We start from the raw sequence: 23,935 nt of genomic DNA on the forward strand, positions 1-23,935 counted from the left end.
CCAAACAGAGTCCACCTTTAAAATTTTTTATGACCATACTTACCAAATAACTTAGTCCTGATGGTTGCAAAAGCCAACCCCATCTTTAGAAATTAATTTGGAAAAACAAACAAGAGAGAGGAAGATGGTAAGAAAGGAAGAAAGGAAGGTGCTGCCACTGCAGGTATGCAATCAATCTGTGTAAGGGAGAAGAGGACAAAATAAAATGTTATTTGATTTTCATAATAACATTTATTGTAGACCAATCTACTGGAAACCAGTGTATGCATAGCCGTATTGTAGCCCAGATGGAAACTCCACCTTAATCCCTTATTAGTATTTGTGTAGATTTATCTCATTTAGTATGGAAGGCTAAGAAAATAGTATGCAGATGAATTATTTGTAATAAATAACAATGCTCCAGGGTCTATTGAGGACACATGTGATCAGTGCCCCATGCCCCTGCTTGTACACAAGAATACTAGAATAGGGATAAATGTATGAAATCCCATGCAATAAACACACCCCCAAAGGGAAATCATAAAGTGCACACCAGGGATCATGTGCCGGGGTCTTCACACAGGATGGCTGTGCATTTTACAGAAGGATCTTTTCTGATGCTGAGGTAGGCACTTTCCTGAATTGCAAAGTGTTTTACATAAATCAGTCAGTGGGCTGGCAGAGGAGGTAAGAGCCATCAATTTAAAGAAAGTAAGCCATTTCATACTTCTCACATAATTATGCTTTCTTCCTTAAAGATGGTTTGCATGCATTAAAGAACTTCTGGTCTACTGGGTTAAATTTATGGAGACACTATCCTAACAAACCAAGTCTTTGAAATGCAGGTCCAATTTATAAATCAAGGTAAGAGAATGCAATTCTCAATTCAGAAAGATATCCCAATTGAGGAAAACTTTGAAAATTACTTTTCAGTTCTGTTGAGGCTCTGTATCAGCTGGTAAGATCCAAGCACATGGTGACAAACACTTGGAGCTGCTGCTTCAGAAGAAATTAACAGGCAGGACTTCGTTCAGGCTCGGCATTTGGCATAACTTTTTGAATAACAGTTTTCAGAAATTGATTTTTAACTTATAGACAGTTCACTGAGCAGATGGGAGGATGGTTTATGGTAGAAGAGAGCATGAAAGCTGAAGAGTAGAGTGGGAACGCAGCTCAAAGCTATTTCTATGTCTCTGGCAGTTGAAATAATAGAACTGCTGCACTAAATAAACAGGTTTGCCAGTCATTAAGGCATTAGTTTTTGTTATACTGCCTACTGCTGGTCACGGGGACAATTTTACCAGTCTGTGTGACTTTTGTCCTAATCTGCTCCTCTACTCCTGGCCTGGGAATAGACTGGGACCTGGCTTTACTGGGGGAGGTGGTTTTGCTGTGCAGGGATGCTGCTGCCTCCCGAAGCCCTCGCATGCCTTCCCCGTGCAGGCTGGTAGTTGCTTGTGCTGCTCCAGTAAGGCAGCTGAAGCAGGGGCTGAGGGTGATTTCCATGGAAATAAGAAAAAGGCAAGAAAAAACTGTTGGGAAAGCCTGCCATCAACACCATGCTTCAGAGGAAGAGAGGGAGCCTCAGGAATCCCCCACGGCTCCTTCCTCTCCCACATGCCCCGGGCTGCATCCCAGCCTCCTGCACTCCCGAGGACAGAAGTATGTCTTTCAGTATGCTGTGTCTTTCCAGCCGGTGCGTGCCAAGCCATACTTCAGTCTCTCTCCTTCCAGCACCATGCAAACCCCACAGTCCTCACATTCCCGCGGTGCGGGACATGCTGCTCCTGCCCCTTCCCGTACAGAGGACAACTTGCAGCCATGCTCCGGGGGAAACCACGTGCAGATTGATGGGTGTTGTGCTCTTTTCCAGGTGAGCATCTTGTCACAGGGGAGGAGAACAGTCATTATTCAGCAAAACACACCTGTGTGCGTGCTCCACTGACCTGCAAGTGCTGTTACACTGTTTGAAGCCAGTGTTGGAGATGTCATAACCTCTTTGCCCCTATGCTTTCTCTTGCCCCGTAGTCCATATATGCAGAATTATGGGTATGCTGCTTCTTTTCTGCTTGCAGCCAGTTTGGGGTGTGTGTCCTGCTCTTCACTGGGCCTTCAGAGGTTAGCCGCCAGTTCTTCTTCGTGTTACTCTTTCACATTACCCTGGCACAGTGTCAAAAGTCAGTCGCCCCATAGAGATAGGGTAGTATTCATCAGTTGAGTGTTCTCCAGTTTGCCCAGCCCAGGGATCCCTCCTGCAACACAGGAGGAGATGTAAGAAATGCACATCCTTTCTTCAGTCCCAGCAGCATCCTAAAAGTGACTGCCCCGTGGCACCCTTCTGTACGCTTCTGTTATTTGAGAAAAGCAAGATGACTCCCGCTCCACGAATTGTATCAGTGTTAATCTCTTAAATCAGTGATGCTGCCTTACAGCTTTTACACAGATGAGAGAAAGCTGGCACAAGGGTAAAATGAACTTTCCAAAAGGGTATTCAGGGCATCCTGAGACTGCTTGTTTTCATCCAAGCAGTTATACGTGCTTTATTCAGAACCATGTTTTCTTCTGCATCCAGGAGAGCACACGCTAAAGTATTGTAAATATGTAAAGTATTCCACACATACAAGAGACATTAAGCAGAAAAAAATACTCTACCATCCTCATTAACTTAGTAAAAAGGCGATTACTTCTAAGCCAACACATTTTTTTCTTCAAATATGTTCCTCTGTACTCACCATATATCCTAAAATGTAAGCCGGTTACAAGTTTCTCTATTAACACAAAGAGTCAATCCTCTTGCTTTTCAGAAAAAAAACCCTAAAATATATATGAAAACATTCACAAAATATGTACGGTGTCTTTCACACTGAAGAGCCCTGAATGCTTTGGAAGTTGTAGTTTACATATCAGCTAGGCTGTTCCTATCAAGATTATCTATCTATCTATCTATCTATCTATCTATCTATCTAATCTACCCTACCTACCTACCTACTTTCTTGCCTACCTAATAGCCTATTATACAAATTTCTCACAATTATCAGCTACCTAAGTAGAGACAATTTGAAAGGCATTGCATGGAAAGGGAAGGCTGAGCACCTAATATCTAGAAGTCAAGCCTTCAGATCTAAAAGATATCATGGGGGAACTTCTAAACCGGGGACTGGAAAGAGCACTTTGGCTTACCAGGGTTGAGTAGCCTGAAGGCTAATATGCAGCAGATTCATGGACAAGATTCACCTCCAATCTCTTTTAGGGACCCATAACATTTCCAGTTTGCTGTTGTCTTGGGTGGAAACTCTTGGCTCAAACCAAAGCCATTAACTTCCCACAGCTCTGAGTTCATATTTTTCTCCCCTTTTTTTTTTTATTTTCAAGGAGGACTGGAAATCTCCCTGTATTGGGAACATTAACATCTTTAAAAACTGTAGCACAGGTTAACCAGCATTCAGCTATACAATAAGCCCTACAGCTGATCACCATTTAGTTCTGTTGCAGTTGATAGTTTTGACAGGGCTTTCCCTGATGCTGTTGCCTTCTAGTGCTGGTCCCTCTCTCATCAGGGGGCAACTTCCACCTTATGTCCCTCTCCTCCACCAGAGTCATCCTTGCCACCCTTTTTGCTGGAGTCAGCTGAAGTCTCAGCCCCTGGAGACCCCATTGTAGTTCCTTCAGTTTTTGTGGTGAGATCTCTTTGCATGTGTGCATTCAACGGGTGCTCCTCAATTCTACAGGCCTCATTTGGATTGGGACATTTTCCTAGGAACTTGCACCCTCATCTCAACCCTGCCAGTATAGGCAGCATTCCGGGCATGGATGGCCAGCTGGCTGCTACAACCTTCTTTGACATCATGGTATGTAGACCTACTCAGGGTAGGTCTTGTTAATGTGTGAAAAATGCTTCTGACAGTCTGCTCCCACCTGCACTGAGGTTTCCAGCTTCACAGTGAGCAACAGTTGGGAAAACAAGAAAATGGTTTGCTATTGGTGGGAAAGGAGAAGAAAAAGAGTGCAGGAATAGGTTTGGTTTGCAGAACAGGAGTTTTCAGAAGCACACTATTGGCACTGTGGGCTAACAGCAAGTGCAGTAAGAATGAGCCTGCAGAAATGCACAACTCTCCAAAAACTGTTTTCTTAATTAATTTATATGTATTACCTGCTTTCCACTGATCAGCTTACACACAATACATTTGGCTTTTCTGGGTAAATGTGAAATTCTTTATTGTGAGGGTGGTGAGACACTGGAACAGGTTGCCCAGAGAAGCTGTGGATGTCCCCTCCCTGGAAGTGTTCAAGGGCAGGTGGGATGGGGCCTTGAGCAATCTTGGAAGGTGTCCCTGCCCATGGCAGGGAGAGGTTGGAACTAGATGATCTTTAAGGTCCCTTCCAACCCAAACCATTCTATGATTCTATGATTCTATGAAATGGGGTTTGTGACCTCTCAGAATTGTACACCACTGGTATACCAGCCACTTGATATGTACTCACAGATAAACATATTCTGACACGCTGTCACAAATGGACAGTTTATCATGAAGAAGACAGTAAAAGGTATGCCTGTATGTGTATGTAAATATACATGCACATGCACATGTGTATATATACATTATATATAGATAAATATACACACACATATTCTTTTTCATTCTCTGGCAACCATAATGAAAGTCCTGAGATGAAAATTGTCAAAAACCAAGAAATTGTTCACTAAAATCTGGGAAAAGGATACTTTTGTTAAAAAAGGGTAAAACCTAGTATTTGGTTGAAGAACTGCCTCAACATAAAGTATGTGGCCAGGCCAGCAGATAATGCTTCTCTGAAACCAGAAGATGCCAGAAGCAGGTCCTTCTTTCTCTCCTGGAGGTCATGGGAAGAGGATGCTCCCAGAGAGCCCCTGCAAGGGAACACTTCCCCCACCTCAGACTGCAGTTACTCCTGCACCCCATATCATGAGGTTATAAACGGTGATTGGAGACATTGGCCAAACCTATGGGAAAAAAACCCAAAGCACTGTTCATGTTCATGTGGCAGTGTTTGATGGAAATGTAATAACAGCCGATACTTTGGAGGAAAGCTAGTATCTGTCTGTTTTCTAAAAATTAAATGAAATGTTCACGCCACAAAAAGTGCACTCACAAACCCACTGTTAGTTCTCTGTGTTATTTCAAAATCCAAGGCAACTGGGGCTGGGAATATTTACAGCCATACATGAATATTCTGGAGTTTAAAATGTCACTGAACTGTCTTGATAAATTTTTGTTTCTTTTTCCCCAGTTTTTGCTTACCTCTAGAGCAGGTTGGAAACTTACATTTTTTTCCTGGGCCCAGTTTTTAAACAAATAGGAAAATATTAAGCAAAGAGGGAAATATTTTGGAAAAAATATTCCATGTCCATTTCACTTCTGGAAAACTCTTTCACTGGCCAACCTCACCTGTGCTAGAAGATTACATCTGTTAGTGAGTGCAGTTGTCGGAAATAAATTCTCAGTGCATATGGCACAACTTTAGTCTAAAAATGAACTGTTAATTGAGGCAGGCACAGGGCAGTGTTAGGAAAAAAAGGGATTCATTAGGAAAGGGATAATTTAGAATTAACACAGTGGAAGGTCATCAGGCTATAAAAATAGTTTTTAGCCACTTCCCCTTTCTACACTTTTCTGGATCTGCCTGTTTGCCTCTGGTTGAGTGTGGTGTGAACAGACCCCCACAACACAAAATAGGGCAGCTGGGCAGTTGGGCACTGTGCGGGGTGGCTCTCGGGGAACTCTTCCTCTGGCTAAGCTTGCTGGAGAGAATATGTTCCGATTATAACCTCTCACGGGTTTTTGGTAGCACTCTTGATTTGATCTCAAGTGCTTCTCATGGTGGGAAAATCACTAGCTCTGAAGAGTAACTATGTTTTTGCAAACCTCCCAGGTGCAGAGAAGGCTTCAGTTGGGTAAAGGGTCTATTCCAATCATCTAGCACAGCATCTCCAAATGCTTGCGTGTCAACTGGGAGCTGTGGAACATGATCCCATTAGATCTGGGTGTGCAGTGGAGTCAGACCTATCAAGGATGAATAGGGAGTACACTCTATGGGCCATAGTCAGGCCTTGTTACATGCTTTAAAAAAACTGGGGACGAGAGGATTTCTGTTTTATTACTAGTTTGAGAGGTGTTGAGAATGAAATACTTTTGACTCTGTGCTCTGCTTTTGCCATTGGAGAAAGATCTAAAGCAAAGAGCAAAAAATTAATCTAGAACTAATTTAATCCTAGATACCTCGCAGTGGTTTATAAACTCCTGGTTTGAGCAGGCTGAAGGCAGCCACGGTACAGAAAGCGATCCCGTAGCCCTGGACTTACCCCCAGTGAGCCAAGTCTCATCCACCGACTCCCAAAAGGCTATTTTAGAAAGAAATGCTTGAAGTGAGATATAGCAATAGGGTCTGTAAAATGTACTTTTAAAGACGGTCTTGTATACATTGGTTTCATGTTATATAATGGCATGTCAGACACGCTCTACCCCCATCCGAGGGTTGAGCCCCTTTGGTATGGATGGAGTACACACAGTCCTGGGCTGGTAACAACTCCGTGCTTCGCATGGACTACATATTTTGGAAGACATTGAGAGGGTGGATGCAAAACAAATATAGAGAAAATAAGAAAGACATAATGTGTAAAAGAGTATTTCACGCACGTCCAAATTATGCCCGGACAAAATATTCTTGTGAGAAAAATAGCACAGTGCAGGGAGAAAGGAAAGTGTAGTTTGGTGGGGTGGACAAAGAGCTAGCTCAGGCAAGCCTGATTGAACAGTGGTTACTAGGCTGTAAAAAATGGACATGGCAAATGTACTGCATTTGCTAAAGACTCCATGAAACTCCAGGGAAAACAGAGCGTTCACAGAGTGGCTCCGCCGACAGCGAGAAAGTTTCATTATTATTAGTCATATGCTGAGGATGTCAAGGAATTTTAAGGCCACACTCTTTGCATTTTTAGAGGTTATTAATGAAATAGCATAGCAAGGTGAATTACATTAAAATATTTTTCTAACCATTCCAGAAATCTTGGTCCAAGTTGGCATAGGGGGGCTGGCAAGTGGTGAACTTTTGACCGAAGCTCAGATTGCCGGGAGACACATCCTCCTTGTTAGTTTCGGGTGACAGTTCACTGTACTAGAGGGATCCACTTGTGTGTAAAGAGGCGAGTGGGGGAGGAAGATTTAGCGCTGCATTTTCACAGGGGCAAGAAATTCCATCCAGCTCAAATGTGTTTTGGCCCACTGCCCAGCTCCTTGTCAAACACATGACCATCACTCGGCTTCCTATTTCTGGTCCGAATCTGGATCCCGGGGATAAGCTAGCCCCATTAGTGGTTAAAATTAGGCAGCCAAGCTGTGACAACACATTCTGACTCTCCAACAGAGAGTAGACATATTTAAAAACAAAAAAAGAGCTAGATGCACCAAGATTTAATGTCAGCGCCATGTATAATTCATCAGTTTGGGCTCCTATAATTTGAATAACAGCTCATCTACTTCATGGAGAGGACTTAGCAGGATTTTCTGGCTTCCTTCTGACCAACGACTTCCTATAATGATGACTAAAGATAAGATTATGCCATTAGTTTTTTAATGATAGAAATCCATAGCCCTGGCTTCTCAACTTGTCATGATCTAGTTGTATAACAGATGACTTCTCCTGACCTGAGAATGACAAACCAGGTCATGTCGTTTCCACAGGGCTGTATTTTAATTGGGAAATTTTATTTCTAGTTGAAACAGCAGCAGACTATCTGGTTAACAAGTAGACATTTTAGGTTGCTCAGTAATCGGAAGTTTCTATTTGCCAGAAACAAGTCAGTCAGAATGTTTGTGCAGGTATGGATGACTTTCTTGGATGCAGCGCTCTGATAGCCATTACACTTCTTTCTGCTCCGATCCCACCTACCTCCGTCTGCTTGGCTGATGACACCAGCCATGGCAGTCTGTCTGGCAAGATCCTTGGGCTTTATCATACTTCCCATAGCCTGAGATGCCCTCCTTGAATCCATTCATGAAAGACCATTATCTGTCCTTGTAATATCTTCCTAAGCCTTTTCTGCATGTTGAGATATATCCAAGAAATCAGCTAGGGAATGTCAGGCTGGGTGAGTAGGCTATTGTAGTGGTTGATGTTTAAGTACATTATAGAGAGCTTAAGAAGGGAACATGCATTTCCACATAGGCACTGTAACCTTCCTTATCACCACTGGCATGTGTTGCTCACTAAGGACTCCAAACTGAAGAGTCTGATGGTAATGTCTTGCAAACCGATCCTTTGTGTTATGTAATGAGCCCTTGCATTGCATGACTACCCACTCAAGTCAACCTTTTAAACCTTTTAACTGGTGAATTTAGTACATCCTCCTCTCCTCTCCTCTCCTCTCCTCTCCTCTCCTCTCCTCTCCTCTCCTCTCCTCTCCTCTCCTCTCCTCTCCTCTCCTCTCCTCTCCTCTCCTCTCCTCTCCTCTCTCCTCTCTTCTCCTTTCTCCTTTCTCTTTCTTTTACTCTTTTTTTTTTTTAAATTTCCTTTTTCCTAATGATTATTTGCACAATATTAACTGTGAAGAGGATGTATTAAATTACACACCCTACACTTCCCAAGGCAGTCCTCCTTATTGCTGCCTTCTTCCAGGCTCCTGAAAAGCCCTGGCTCCTCTGCAACGCTCGGAAGTCTCAATGATAAGTAGAACTGAGGTTCTCTACTCAAACAAAATCCCAGTATTTACAGGATCATCTCTGTTGCTCCGGTGAAGCATTCTCCCTAAGGAAAAATCTACAAGCATGTGTAAAATTTTAGGTCTTATCATCCCCTCGATGACCTGAGAGACCCATAGCAGTATCCGCCAGTCGTGCTGGTGAGGAGGAGCACACCTGGCTGGAACTGCCTTCCTGGACATGGACACAGGGCACAGCAGGCTGGGCTGCTGTGAAATACCCCTCTGCAGGGACAGGCACCCCCTCACACAGCAAAGAGGCTCAGAGAGCTCTCTGGGATACTGGGGACATGGGGACAGGAAACGCCCCATCAGGTCTCTGCTGACTGCCTAGAGAAATCTCTAACTTCTAAGGGAACAAATCCCCAAGATGCTTAAAAATCTGTATGTTAAAATCAAGACTAAAGTTTCACCCTGAGAAAAATGTGGTAGGTAATGCAGGCTGGAGTAACATATTCATTGTAGAAAACTCTACTAAGGAGACAGCCTGAGATACATTGCTCTAACAGAAATTTCCAAGAGGTCTTCAGTTATAGCACAAAGCAAGATACTTGAAGTTAATAAGAAATACACTTATTAAACAACAGAGCAGTAAGAAATGTGCCTGCTGTGCTTTTGCAAATCTCTGCTGCTATTATCAGTCTGGTATTTTAAATGCTTCCAGTCTAATGAAATCTTTGAAGCCAAAGGAAATACATCTGATACTCGTGGGCTGATTACTCTCTGTTGGTATAAGCGATGCTGCAGAGGCAGAGAAAGTCCAGGTGCCAACTCAGGTGTGACAATGTGTGCTACCCTTTGGATGGGAGGATGCCAAGGCAGATGCACATCAGACACCTCAGCACAGCATTTCAAGCCCCACCTTTGGCTCAGGGCGCAGTGAGGTGCAGCTGCCTCCAGGTCTGCACGTAATGCGGTGCCCATGCTAAGCCCACGCAGAGCCAGATGAGGGGACCTGGGGAGTGAAGCACCAGCCCCAACCCCAATTACTACCCCAAGGTAGTAATTTAGATTTTTTATTATCTGGGATATTTCTGCCTTCTGCTACCTGGCACCATGGAGAGTTGGCTGTGCCTGTTGGCACCTAAATTTAGCCATCACTGGGCACGTGTACATATGTGGGTGTTTTAACACACTTCCACTGCAGTTAGGATAATCAATATGGTCCTGGCAGAAAATGACACATGGGGTTGGTTACTGTTTGGACAGAAACTAATTAAAAAACTATTAGACCTTCAGGTCTGGTGCAACAACATCCTCCCTTTTCTTTCTCATTTCAGTGCTCTTCGCCCTGGGTTAGCAGGGTCTCAGATGGCTTTTCCGCTGCATTCAGGTGTCTGCTGTGCCTGACCCACAATATGCCAGCAAATTCTCTGTGCTCACGGGGTGCCAACAGCAGCCACTCAGGAGAGAAGATCAAGAAAATTCCAGGCAAGGCAGAGCTGACCTGTCCAACTGGCAAGGGGGCTGTGACCAAGGGGAGCAGGGTTAGAGAAGCTACCAGAGTTAGACCTGGTTTGTGATTATACATACATCCTCAGTAGTGTGATGTTAACTCTTAAGATTTAAACCTCTTGCTTGATATCTTTCAGTCAAGTTGTATGAAATGTTTTAATAGCAGAATCTAGAGTTTCAAAAAGTGTGTAAAAATCCATCTTTAACAGTAACACCTTTATTTAAAAGATGCAGAGTCTGCATCTTTTAATGTACCCTTCTTTGAGTCCATTAAGACACACTTTATTGCTTCTGTTCTCTCGACTCTGAACATTTGACTCCCTCTGCAAAAAACGTGGTATGTTTGCTAATGTCACGGTTTAAAGCTGGGCTGGCGATTAAACCTGCGGCAGATGCCCTCTGTTATCCCCCCCCCTCCCCCCAGAGGGAAAGGGAAAGGGAAAAGGGAGAGAGACTTCTGGGTTGGAAAATTAAAACAGTTTTAATAAACTATAATAATGAAAAAAAAAGTATAATAATAATAATAAAAATAATCAAATATATACAAATATATATACAAAACCAAGATTGAGCTCCCCTGAAGTCAGCCACGTCACCACCGGCACTGCAGGGCAGGCTCCAGGAAGGCCCAGCCTGGGCCTAGCGATGGTCGAGAGCTGGATTCAGGAACGCACGGATCGGGATCGGGGGCAGCAGGAAAACAGACGGAGTCCTCCCTGGACACCGGCCATAGCAGAAAAGGAGCGAGACCCTCGTGATCCCCCCACTTTATACCGAGAATGACGTGTATGGGATGGAATACCCTCGTTGGTCAATTTTGGGTCACCTGCCCTGTCTGCTTCCCACTGCAGCTGCGACCCCCCCCTTCGGCTCTTCACTCGTAAGCAATGAGGAATTCAGCAGTGACCTTGGTTTCTCTCAAGAATAAGTACAGCAAGAGCCTTTCTGCACAACATCCCTACCAGTGCCTCAGTGATAACTACAAACTTCGAGCGTTATCAGTCCTGGAAGCAGACACTGTCTGCAAAAACATGCAGTTAGTTAGAGGAGACTTAGCTGAAAGTAAAAATCACTGAAAGGAAAATCGGTCTGGTTTAGGCCAAACCAGGACATTCCACCCCTTATTCCATACCATTCACGTCATACTCAGATCACCACTAACTTTTCATTTTAAAATATATACAGATAACATTAGTTTATGATTCATCTCTATACAAAAAAAAAGTTCATCAAGTTCATTTAGTTCAGGATTGTGGGTTTCCATCTGGCTAGGAGTCTCCCAGGGTAGGAGAGATGATATGAGCTTTGTCACAGTTCGTGCCCACGGGTTGCAGGTTAAAGATGTCAGTCTCGAGGAGGTTACTGGACGCCACTTGCAGCTAGCTCCGGTCTCATCACCACTGCTTCAACCTGAAAGACACTTATGAACACTGTTAGTATTATGCAGCAATTAACATCATGCAGTTCAGAATTAAGTATTCTCACCCAAGATCAGATCACCTTCAGGGACACATCGGACTCCACCATCCTGCAGCATCACCCACCAAGTACATCCAGGTCCTTGAGCAAAAGCAATCCCATGAATGGGTTTACCTTTGCCCGTAGCAGGAAGAACCCAGACAGTTTTTCCCAACAGATTCCTTTCATGCACCACAGGGACTTTATCCCCTTCTATTGTATGTAAAAGGTCTGACTGAGCAGGGCCAGCTCGGTTGATAGATCCTCTGGTGTTAACTAGCCAGGTAGCTTGTGCCAAATGCTTATCCCAGTTTTTAAAGGTTCCACCCCCCATTGCTTTTAGGGTAGTTTTTAACAGCCCATTATACCGTTCAACTTTCCCAGAGGCTGGTGCATGATAGGGGATGTGATATACCCATTCGATGCCATGCTCTTTGGCCCAGTTATCTATGAGACTGTTTTTGAAATGAGTACCGTTATCCGACTCAATTCTCTCTGGTGTGCCGTGTCGCCACAAGATTTGCTTTTCGAGGCCCAGGATAGTGTTCCGGGCAGTGGCATGGGGCACAGAGTATGTTTCCAACCATCCGGTGGTCGCCTCCACCATGGTAAGTACATAACGTTTACCCTGGCGGGTCTGAGGGAGTGTGATGTAGTCAATTTGCCAGGCCTCCCCATATTTATATTTCAACCACCGCCCCCCATACCACAAAGGTTTTAACCGTTTGGCTTGCTTAATTGCGGCGCATGTTTCACAATCATGGATAACCTGTGCAATAGAGTCCATAGTTAAGTCCACCCCTCGGTCACGAGCCCATCTGTATGTTGCATCTCTCCCTTGATGACCTGAAGTGTCATGAGCCCACCGAGCTAAAAATAGTTCACCTTTATGTTCCCAGTCCAAATCTATTTGGAACACTTTAGCAGCCTGATCTGCTTGTTGGTTGTTTCGATGTTCCTCAGTTGCCCGACTTTTAGGTACGTGAGCATCTACATGACGTACCTTCACGACTAGTTTCTCTAGCCGAGCAGCAATATCTTGCCACAGTTCAACAGCCCAAATAGGTTTACCTTTACGCTGCCAGTTGCTTCGCTTCCACTGCTTTAACCACCCCCACAAGGCATTTGCCACCATCCATGAGTCAGTATAAAGATACAGCCTTGGCCACTTTTCTCGTTCAGCAATGTCTAAAGCCAGCTGGATGGCTTTTACCTCTGCAAATTGACTTGATTCACCTTGTCCTTCTGTGGCTTCTGTGACTCGTCGTATGGGACTCCATACAGCAGCTTTCCACTTCCGATGCTTTCCTACAAGACGGCAGGATCCATCGGTGAACAGGGCATACTGCTTCTCATCCTCCGGTAGTTCATTATATGGTGGGGCTTCTTCAGCACGTGTCACCTCCTTTTCTGGTGGCATTCCGAAGTCTTTGCCTTCTGGCCAGTCCATGATCACTTCTAAGATTCCTGGGCGATTAGGGTTTCCTATTCGAGCCCTCTGTGTAATTAATGCAATCCATTTACTCCATGTAGCATCAGTTGCATGATGAGTAGTAGGAACCTTACCCTTGAACATCCAGCCTAGTACTGGTAATCGGGGTGCCAGGAGAAGTTGTGCTTCAGTACCAATTACCTCTGAGGCAGCTCTAACTCCTTCATATGCTGCCAGTATCTCTTTTTCAGTTGGGGTGTAATTGGCCTCAGAGCCCTTGTATCCTCGACTCCAAAATCCTAGGGGTCGACCTCGAGTCTCCCCTGGCACTTTCTGCCAGAGGCTCCAGGTAGGACCATTGTCCCCAGCTGAGGTGTAGAGCACATTTTTAACATCTTGTCCCATACGGACTGGTCCAAGGGCTACTGCATGCACAATTTCTTGTTTAATCTGTTCAAAAGCCTGTTGTTGTTCAGGGCCCCACTGAAAATCATTTTTCTTTCTGGTCACCTGATAAAGAGGGCGTACAATCTGGCTGTAATCTGGAATATGCATTCTCCAGAAACCCACAACGCCTAAGAAGGCTTGTGTTTCCTTTTTGTTAGTTGGTGGGGACATGGCTGTTATTTTGTTGATCACCTCTATCGGGATCTGGCGACGCCCATCTTGCCATTTAATCCCTAAAAACTGGATCTCCCGGGCAGGCCCCTTGACCTTGCCTCTTTTTATGGCAAAACCAGCTTGCAGAAGAATTTGAATTATTTTCTCCCCTTTGTCAAAAACTTCTGCTGCTGTATCACCCCATACAATGATGTCATCAATATATTGCAAATGTTCTGGAGCTCCACCCTCTTCTAGTGCAGTCTGGATCAGTCCGTGGCAAATAGTAGGACTGTGTTTCCACCCCTGGGGCAGTCGATTCCAGGTGTACTGGATACCTCTCCAGGTAAAAGCAAACTGTGGCCTGCACTTTGGTGCCAAGGGAATAGAGAAAAATGCATTAGCAATGTCTATGGTGGCATACCACTTGGCTGCCTTTGACTCCAGTTCGTATTGAAGTTCTAGCATGTCTGGCACAGCAGCACTCAGAGGTGGTGTAACTTCATTTAGGCCACGATAGTCCACAGTTAATCTCCATTCTCCATTAGACTTTTGCACTGGCCATATAGGACTATTAAAGGGTGAGCGAGTCTTGCTAATCACTCCTTGATTTTCTAATTGTCTAATCAGTTTATGAATGGGGATCAGGGAGTCTCGATTGGTGCGATATTGTCGTCGGTGCACCGTGGCAGTAGCAATTGGCACCTGTTGTTCTTCAACTTTCAGCAACCCCACAACAGAAGGATCCTCTGAGAGGCCAGGCAAGGTAGACAGCTGTTTAATGTCCTCAGTCTCTACAGCTGCTACACCAAAGGCCCATCTATATCCTTTTGGGTCCTTAAAATACCCTTTCTTAAGGTAGTCTATGCCAAGGATGCACGGAGCATCTGGACCAGTCACAATGGGGTGCTTTTTCCATTCATTTTCAGTTAGGCTCACTTCGGCCTCCAATACAGATAACTCTTGAGATCCCCCTGTTATTCCCGAGATACTGACAGATTCTGTCCCTTTATGATTCGATGGCATGAGGGTGCACTGTGCACCAGTGTCTACCAGGGCTCGATACTTTTGTGGTTCTAATGTGCCAGGCCATCGAATCCACACAGTCCAATAAATCCGGTTATCCCTCTCCTCCTCCTGGCTAGAGGCAGGGCCCCTCTAATTAAAGATTGGATTCGTGCTGCTCACGGGGATTGGACCTTCATTTCCTCTATTCACTCTTGGAAAAAAAGGATTTGAGGCCCATCTACCCTGACTGGGGTCCTGCTCATTGGTAACTGGAGCAGCCATCCTCCTAGAAAAATTCTCTCTGGTATTTCTGTTAGCTTGCAACTCACGTACTCGTGCCTGTAGGGTACTGGTAGGTTGTCCATGCCATCTGTTCATGTCCTCCCCATAATCACGCAGGGTAAACCACAGGATACCTCGTGACGTGTTCCGTTTCCTTTGAGCCGGTCCAGTAGGAGGGCGTTGCCTCCTAAAGGCTGCAACGCGGGCCTGTGTAGGTAGAGAGTCAAGTTTATTCTCGATCCTGGACAGTTTGTCTGACAGTTGTTTCAATGTGTCTTTGTTTTCCTTAGTCAGTTTTTCCACAGCCGAGACACGGGCCTGCAGTGGGGAAGAAATACTATCTTCATACTGTCGCATATAGTTAGCCATTTCGCCCACACTAGGTCGTGCCATAGCATCTTCTCCCCAGACTAATATTGACAATGTAGGGGCATGTGTTGGTGGAGCACTCTTCACAACCTTCCGGAACATGGATCGGTTGCATTCCACTTCATCAGGATTTACAGGATCTACAATGTCCTGAGGGTGTTTATAAATGATCTCTTGCACAGCTAGTTCTCTAAGGTAGTTAATACCTTTTTCTATAGTGGTCCATTTACTTAGGTGGCTCATAACATCATCTTTATAGGGATACCTGCTCTTTACAGCTGACAAGAGTCGCCTCCAGAGACTGATACTGTTCGACCTTCTTGGAAGCATCTTATCAATACCACCATCTCTGGACAGGGATCCCAACTGTCTGGCTTCTCTGCCATCCAATTCTATGCTATCTGCCCCATTATCCCAGCATCGGAGCAACCAGGTAATTATTGGCTCACCGTCATAACGACTAAAATCTTTTCTTATATTTCGCAGTTCTTTCAGGGATAAGGAGTGGTAGGTTATCTCTACTTCCGAGTCCGAGTCCTCCTGTGATTGTTCTGCTTTAGAAGGACCTTTCTTGTCCTTCTTGTGTAATGGGCCTTCTTTAAAAAGACGATCAAGGAAACCCCCCTCTGTGTCAGGCCCTGACTCTGACTGAGAAGGGCCCTCACCTGGGTCCCGTGCTGGCTCTGCCTTAGAAGCCTCTGAATCATCATCCTTCACTTTACTAGTTGATTTCTTTCGGTGTTTTCTCCTGGTTACAGGGGCAGCATGATACCTCCCACTGTTGCTGCACCGACATCTAATCACATAGCACACCAGTAACACATTCAGGACACCCAAAAATAACAACATGCCCTGTTCGAATTTTGCAGGAATCAGCTTGGCAAAAAAGGAGCAGATACTATCAAAATCAGTTAAAAGACGCCCGGTGTGCGCAGCTACGGATTCGCGATCAAAGCTGCCCATCATTGTATCATAGAGATAAGAGATCGGAATAATAACTGCCCGGTTTATCATGACATAAATCAGTATCAAAACCCATACCAAAAAGACACATTTCGACCAGCACGCCCTGTTAAACCACATGAAAGCACTAACACACAGCGCATACGGCAAGTAAGGTATCATTACACATAACTCTAAAACAAGCTTTATAAAGAAAAGAGGTAACACAAGGCTCACAAATAACATTATCATCTTAGCTATCTGTTTTAATTTCCAACCCCTCGTAAATCTCAAAGGAAGAAATCTGATACTCTCTTGGCTGAGCTCTCCGGGTCTCCTCCCACGGGAGCTGGGATTCGACTTATCAGAGGAACCTGTCGGAGCTTCTCTCGTGCCCCACGTTGGGCGCCAATAAATCTGTCACGGTTTAAAGCTGGGCTGGCGATTAAACCTGCGGCAGATGCCCTCTGTTATCCCCCCCCCTCCCCCCAGAGGGAAAGGGAAAGGGAAAAGGGAGAGAGACTTCTGGGTTGGAAAATTAAAACAGTTTTAATAAACTATAATAATGAAAAAAAAAGTATAATAATAATAATAAAAATAATCAAATATATACAAATATATATACAAAACCAAGATTGAGCTCCCCTGAAGTCAGCCACGTCACCACCGGCACTGCAGGGCAGGCTCCAGGAAGGCCCAGCCTGGGCCTAGCGATGGTCGAGAGCTGGATTCAGGAACGCACGGATCGGGATCGGGGGCAGCAGGAAAACAGACGGAGTCCTCCCTGGACACCGGCCATAGCAGAAAAGGAGCGAGACCCTCGTGATCCCCCCACTTTATACCGAGAATGACGTGTATGGGATGGAATACCCTCGTTGGTCAATTTTGGGTCACCTGCCCTGTCTGCTTCCCACTGCAGCTGCGACCCCCCCCTTCGGCTCTTCACTCGTAAGCAATGAGGAATTCAGCAGTGACCTTGGTTTCTCTCAAGAATAAGTACAGCAAGAGCCTTTCTGCACAACATCCCTACCAGTGCCTCAGTGATAACTACAAACTTCGAGCGTTATCAGTCCTGGAAGCAGACACTGTCTGCAAAAACATGCAGTTAGTTAGAGGAGACTTAGCTGAAAGTAAAAATCACTGAAAGGAAAATCGGTCTGGTTTAGGCCAAACCAGGACAGCTAATTAACATAAATCTAAATTCTGACCTTCCAGGCATCACTCAATGGCTTCTGATTGTTTGGAATGATAAGCTATTACAAGAGGTGCTACAGATTCCTCTCTCCTGGAAAAGTAGCTTAGGATTTTGAATTGTTCATCAAGTCGTCACTTCAACAGCTTTCTCAAAATTGAATTCCCTAGTTCTGTTTTTTATACAAAAGCAACCTTTTTACTTAATTTTGTCACTTCTGTCATTCTGCTCAATCAAAGAGAAAAGGTAGTGTTCAAGAACTGGTTTGTGTGTGCTCTTCTGTGAACATGATGAAGGAGAGAGAACGTTCATTTGGCCTAAGACTATGGAAGAGCAAGGACATAGAGAGGTCCTGAATGTCTGGAGGAGGCCAGAAGATTGATTCCTCCTTAAACACTCAAGCACCTACATCACTTATTTGAGTTGAGCTGCTAAGTAATTTCAAACACATAAGGTTTAATTAAATAAGAGGGCTTTCTGTTAAATTTTTTTTAATCCATTCTTGTTACTCTTGGGTCTCACCTTCCCCACTTGCTATTGCCAGTTGACCTGAGCAGTGTCGGCCCAGCTGCTGTCTCGTGCCACCTCTGAGTTGCTTACTGCTCCCTTTTGACAGTGCATTTCCTATAGTAAGCATTTAATGGAGACTGACTTTGCTGTCAGTGAATTAAACAGCATGCTGACTGTGGCTTTCCGAAAAAGTTTTAAGATGTTTATCAGTGTAGATGGCCGAATTGTCACTAAGGAGCTCTTATGCAGACATGAAGAGCCTGTGGTCTGAGCCTGGTCACACACACAGCTATTCATCTCAGTCTCCACAGTAGTAACAAATGTCATCTATATACAGAAGCTACTCATATATCTCTTTTGGCTGACATTATTGATGCTTGTTTTTTTGGATACATGTATTGACTAATTGCAACTGCCAATGTTTTAAGAGTCAGATCAAATAATAAAAGCTGATGTTGGCTAAGTGACACTCTGAACTCCCAGGGCCCTTGGAAATATGGAAGAATTATTTCCATTGGTTTGACAGAACCTCCCGCTTGGTGAGGAAATGTTCCCAAGAGGTGGACAGTTCAAGCTGACCAGAAGAGTTTCCTCTCTGTGGTCAGAACTGATGGTGAACCTTTCTAGTTCTTTTTCCACTCTGCCACCCTGAAAGGTTAATGTCACTTTTCTGGTTCTTGAGCTCTTCCAAAACCAACTTCAGATAAAGATAGCTAAAAAGTATTTCCAAACTGATGAAGAAAACGAGCTCAGCAGCCTTCCCCTTCAAAATATTTCTTTTGGAAAACAAGAACCAACCTGTAGGGTGAGATGTGGGTTATCCATGAGCTTACGAGGGTAATGCAGGCTTTTTGAAGGAATATTGAAGCAATGCATCTTTGATACTAGAAAGCAGGTAAGGATGAATGAAGAAACTATACATTCCAAATTCTGGTGAGCAAGGAGGCTAGTATGGAGGTAATCAGGTCCTTGGCTGTGTTTTGTCTTACAGGAGACTTTGTTTCTTTATCCCTTTTCCCTTAGGCTACACACATGCCTATAAACCTACATATGCTACATTTTACATAAGCTTTGCTTTTTGATTCATTTTCCTCTGTTTTAGAAGCCATCTAAGTCAATATTCCGACCACATTAATTTCCTATTCTACAATTTCAATAACAGTCTCTGTGGTTTTCCTTGTTTGTTGCTCATAAGGACTAAATGTACCTCGCAAAGGCATTGTAAACATTACATCATGCAAACCATGTCTCCTGCACTAAACGTCCAGGCGATACAGGCATCTTGTTCAACCTCATGTAACTACTGGTGGAGCCACCATCTCTGGATGTGTTTAAAAAAAGACTGGACATGGCACTTAGTGCCATGGTCTAGTTGACATGGTGTTGTTAGGGCAATGGTTGGACTCGATGATCCCAGAGTTCTCTTCCAACCTGATTGATTCTGTGGTTCTGTGATTCTGTGATTCTGCTTTTCAAGAGCAACTGTAAGTGCTTACCCATTTTGCTGACACAGGCATAATTAATTAGCACTCACCTGACTCAGTGTAGAGCACACTTTCATTCATTTGACATTTAATAACTTGTTATCCAACACCTTGCTTGTGTCCTCCTAGGCATCCTGTCTATTCTAAGCATCCTGTATTACTAAGACCATGTGCATGTCACGTTCGTATAGTCCAGACTTCTAACATTTTCTCTGCCAGACCCATGCAGCATCCCCATTCTTCCCCCTCTTCTGTACTACTTGCTTACCCTGAACATGACTTTGGAGTCACTGCACATGACCTTCTTATTTCCAGCCCTTTGCTGAAACACAGTGTATCTGATGAGATGTTTGGGAGGCAGTATTTTGGGTAGTGCTTTTCTTTCTGCATTCCTCAGACTACAATGAGTACGAGGCAGTTGTGTGTCAGGTAGACACTGAAATGGGTCCACTGTCACTGTGACATGACTGTCCTTGCCTCCACATCACTTCTGATCCACAGGACTGCATTCAGTGAAAGGCAGAGGCTTGAGCTCTGCTTATCAATACAGACTTTTTGTCAGCAGAAAAAAGGGAGGGTGTGATCTCTATCTTTCTCCTAATAAGCTGCAGCTAGCAGTAGCTCATCAGTATTGCTTGTAAATTTTGGAGTAGTAAAGATGGAGAGACTTTATCCACTTGTTAATTTCTGCCTCCTTTTCTTTTGCCACAACACCGGCAGCACTTGTATTGCTCTTCCAGAATGTTGAGTGGGGCAGGAAACAGGAGAAAATAGGAGACATGACTGATGGGGAGGGGCAATGTATCTTCCCACAGCTGTTTCTGGAGCTCTTGTTGGTCCACTGTGGCTTTACCTCTAGGTGACACTCTCCTTTCTAGCCTGCAGTCCAGGGATCACATCCTTTCTTTCCACCTGAACCTGTGAATCAAGGGGGCTCCATCCCCCCATTTGCAGTGGGTTTCTCTGTTCCTAAACAGACAAACAGTTTAGACACTAAATCAATGATCAAGACTAGACAGTCTTGATCCAGTGCTTATCCTGCACACATTCAATCCTGGGATATAGCCTCGTCTTCAAATTTGAGACTTTTTCTGGGAAAATGTTCTTTCCTCGTCTATCTGGTAAATGAAATAGTAAAATTAAAACCACAAATATTTTTTTTATTTACTTTGCTCTTTCATTAGGCCTCATGTAGGCACTTCACAGCACCAAAGCTTACTGCTAAGGAGAGGAACCGCAGTCCAAGTTTGTGCACGTAACTCCGGGCTTACTTTAACACCACCTTTGTTTTTCATACCTATGCTCTAAGCTGGCACACGTTACTTAGTTACCCTCCATCCAGCACCTGACTCAGGCTTGCAGCCTGGAAAAAATAACCTCATGTTAGGCTTTGTGGATTGCCTAAGAACCTGATATTCCTAAACTCCCTCTGCAACCGTCCTAGTGAGATCTCATGGTGGTGACCTATACTTACTGCCGTATAAAGAGGGACACAGAACAAGAATTGAATGTGGCCAAGGTGGCCATGCTTCTGGGATGTGAAAGAGAAGCTGAGGAATGGCACAGTATCTGTCCTCCTGTGGAGGTTATAGGGGACTCTTCTCTCCCATTCATCATGACATAATTTTCCTGTGGGGATTATAACATTTGTTGAGAAGGAAATGTAATAGTAGGAAATTATCTGATACATTTTGATATGTCTAAGTGATATCGAGCAGACGGAAACATGAACAAAAACTTCCATCTGCAAAAACAGAAGTCCCGTGCTTGTCTTCTATTGACACAACGTTATTATGTGCATTCTGCAAGGACAACAAATAGAAATGTCACATCTAGACCAGGGCTGAGAAAGCCAAGTCATTCAGCTGGGCAAAGGACAGAATACTTGACCAGTTAAAGAGGCGGAGTAGGGGCAATGTGTTTGTTAGGGAAAGTTTCAAGACAAATGAGAAGGGAGAGGAATGGAGATCATGAGGCAGATATATCAGGAAAGGAAGGTAGATATTTCTGGTTCATCCTGGAAAAGGCAAAGATGATGACCCTCTGTGAATTTAGGGAGCGTGGAAGCTGCCTGCGTAATTAATATAAGACATGAAATTGCACCTATGAGTTAATTCAAAGTTCCTACACGAGGGACTGCAGCATGGCACCTCCCATACTCAGCATGTCCACTACCAAGAGTGAATATTGGACTGCAGTTATGTTTTTACACCCTTCCCAGCAATCTTTTTGCTTTCAGCTTCTGATTAAAGTTAGGACCGGGTGCAGAATACACAAACAGATGTTTCCAGGCCTGGAAGTGAATGGCTCTGGGAGCTTGTTTCAGTTGCAACAGATTCAATAGCGGTGTGTACAGTAGGCTTTGCAACTGAGCAGTGTGTTTATTGTTCATGGCATTGAGCGGTGACATATCAGTGAAGCCCAGACAAGGTAAGGCCACCATTTTGTTAAGCAGATATGTTGGCATACAATGACTTCCACCTTTCCCTGTTTAACCTCGTAAGTGACATTGTCATTGCATACTATCTTGCTGTGTAAATCCCAAAGACAAAATTCACTCCCATTTTAATCTGTCTGAACACAAAGCAGAAGTGGGGTCTGCTGGAAACAGTGTAACTGAGCTACAACTTCTTCTTGCTCAAAGAAACAGGAGGAATACAGAATAACTTACGTAAAGCTAGAAAGCTTATCGATGACTGTTTTATGACAGGAAGTGCTCCATACTTTGCTCAGCTTCTGTTTCTCATAAATCCAGAGTTTACCCCTGTTGCAGATTATCACAAAGTGGTCTTCTCTGATATGTGGATTAATGTCATAAAGCTGGGTGCTGACAACCTCAGTACTACAACATAGCAAGCTCAGTTATTTCAGGTCCATTTTCCAGGAAGATCATGTAAATTCCTTTAATACTTTAGATTCAGGCATAGTTGTAACCCATCGCTACAGAATAAGTATTTTTTTGCCCAGATTGGAGCTTCATTTTACTTAAAACTTTAACATTGCAACTTTTCTTTGAATCAGGCTTGAAGATGAGTTTGATTAGGAAAACAGAACTAACCTGTTTGAGCATGTGGAACAGCAGGCTTTCCCATAAGGAATGACATCACTTACTTGGTGATACAGTGCTATGACAGCAAAAAACCTCCTGCTTCACAGGAATAGAAAAACCTCTTTCCACTCCAGAAGGTGGGGTGTCCCTACTCTCTGGTAGTAGGGAAACACCCTGTACCTCTCCTCCAGAGCGAGATACAGGAATGGCAAGAATCCCCCATGACTGATGGTCTGTTTACTTCTACCTCAGAATACCCATTAACGTCCCAGGAATGTGCAAGATCTCGGCTATTTCTTCACATCAAGTGGCCACAGTTGAATACTGTCTGTAGATTTGGGACAGTGACACACTTTCACATGTAGGCAAATGATTCCACTCCAAATCACCCTGGAGCACTAGCTCTTCTGATTGTCAGTCTAATCCTCCAGTGTTTTAATTTTGTCCAAGTCTGGAAATGTTCTCCTACAATATCAAAAGTGGTGGAAATGAAAAACATTTAATTTTGCATCTAATTAACAGCATATTACAAACATACCAGTCTTTGCAAGCAAATATGCCTGACATGAATTGTTCTGTCCTAACAGCAAACTGTCTTGGGACGTGTGCAATGTAGAACTTGTCCTATAATTGCAATCTTATAGGCTGAAATGACATAACTGGAGATTATAGCCCTACTTCTCCAGAGGACAGGGTATTAGCTTTCTCTCTGCAGACTCTGGCTGCACGACCCAGTGTCACATCACAATTTATTCACCCTATTGAAGTTCATCGTGTTTTAGATGCGTAAAATCCTAATCATACCTTTACATCAGTATGAGCATAAACCAAACCACATTTTGTCTGGCACTGCTCACATAAGGAGACCTGTCTCTTCATGCTTCCAATGTGCACCCAATATGCTACGAGCATGTGTGTCGCTGTGAAAGTGAAACTAGACAGAATGCTGTTTAGAGACTAAACTGAGGTGACATCACTCCATTTGCCTACTAAATTAGAAATTTACTCATTGCCCCTTCAGGTCTCAGCTGACCTGATTTGGATTTTGACCAGCAAGTAAACAAGCCCCATTAACAACACTATTCAACACCACTTCTAGCAAGATGCCAATACGCTTATAGTTAAACAGTATTTCAGACCATCAGCACTAATTTAAAAACTGACCTTTTGCATCCGCCACGTGGAAGAGCCCGGTAAGTCAAAGGACAAGGAAAAATCTTATAAAAAAGAAGAAAGACAGCTGCCAAGGGTGCGATCAGATCAACTTCAGAGTAAGTCTGCAGAACAGAGTGGCATTTGCAAAGGCACTGGAGCGCTCTCATGGCATCGGGCTGGTGGTGGTGACAGAGCCATCTGTCCTGTCTTTTTTGCCCTTTCCTGTCTGCCATTAATTTTCCACAAAGGCTCCAAGCGACAGTCCCCTCATAGTGACCATACTTGG

At 44.1% G+C, this 23,935-nt stretch overlaps 1 long non-coding RNA gene across 1 annotated transcript; it reads right to left on the minus strand.

Annotated features, from left to right (window-relative positions):
- Window positions 1-245: 245 nt before the first annotated feature.
- On the minus strand, window positions 246-23,935 carry LOC137666828 (uncharacterized). The gene is made up of 3 exons (XR_011048704.1): window positions 23,659-23,935; window positions 22,504-22,959; window positions 246-2,231 (listed from the first exon to the last, which is right to left on the minus strand). It is a non-coding gene; the product is annotated as an uncharacterized lncRNA (long non-coding RNA).

This window comes from Nyctibius grandis, chromosome 1 (assembly GCF_013368605.1).
Source record: "Nyctibius grandis isolate bNycGra1 chromosome 1, bNycGra1.pri, whole genome shotgun sequence".
Classification (NCBI taxonomy): Eukaryota; Metazoa; Chordata; class Aves; order Nyctibiiformes; family Nyctibiidae; genus Nyctibius; species Nyctibius grandis.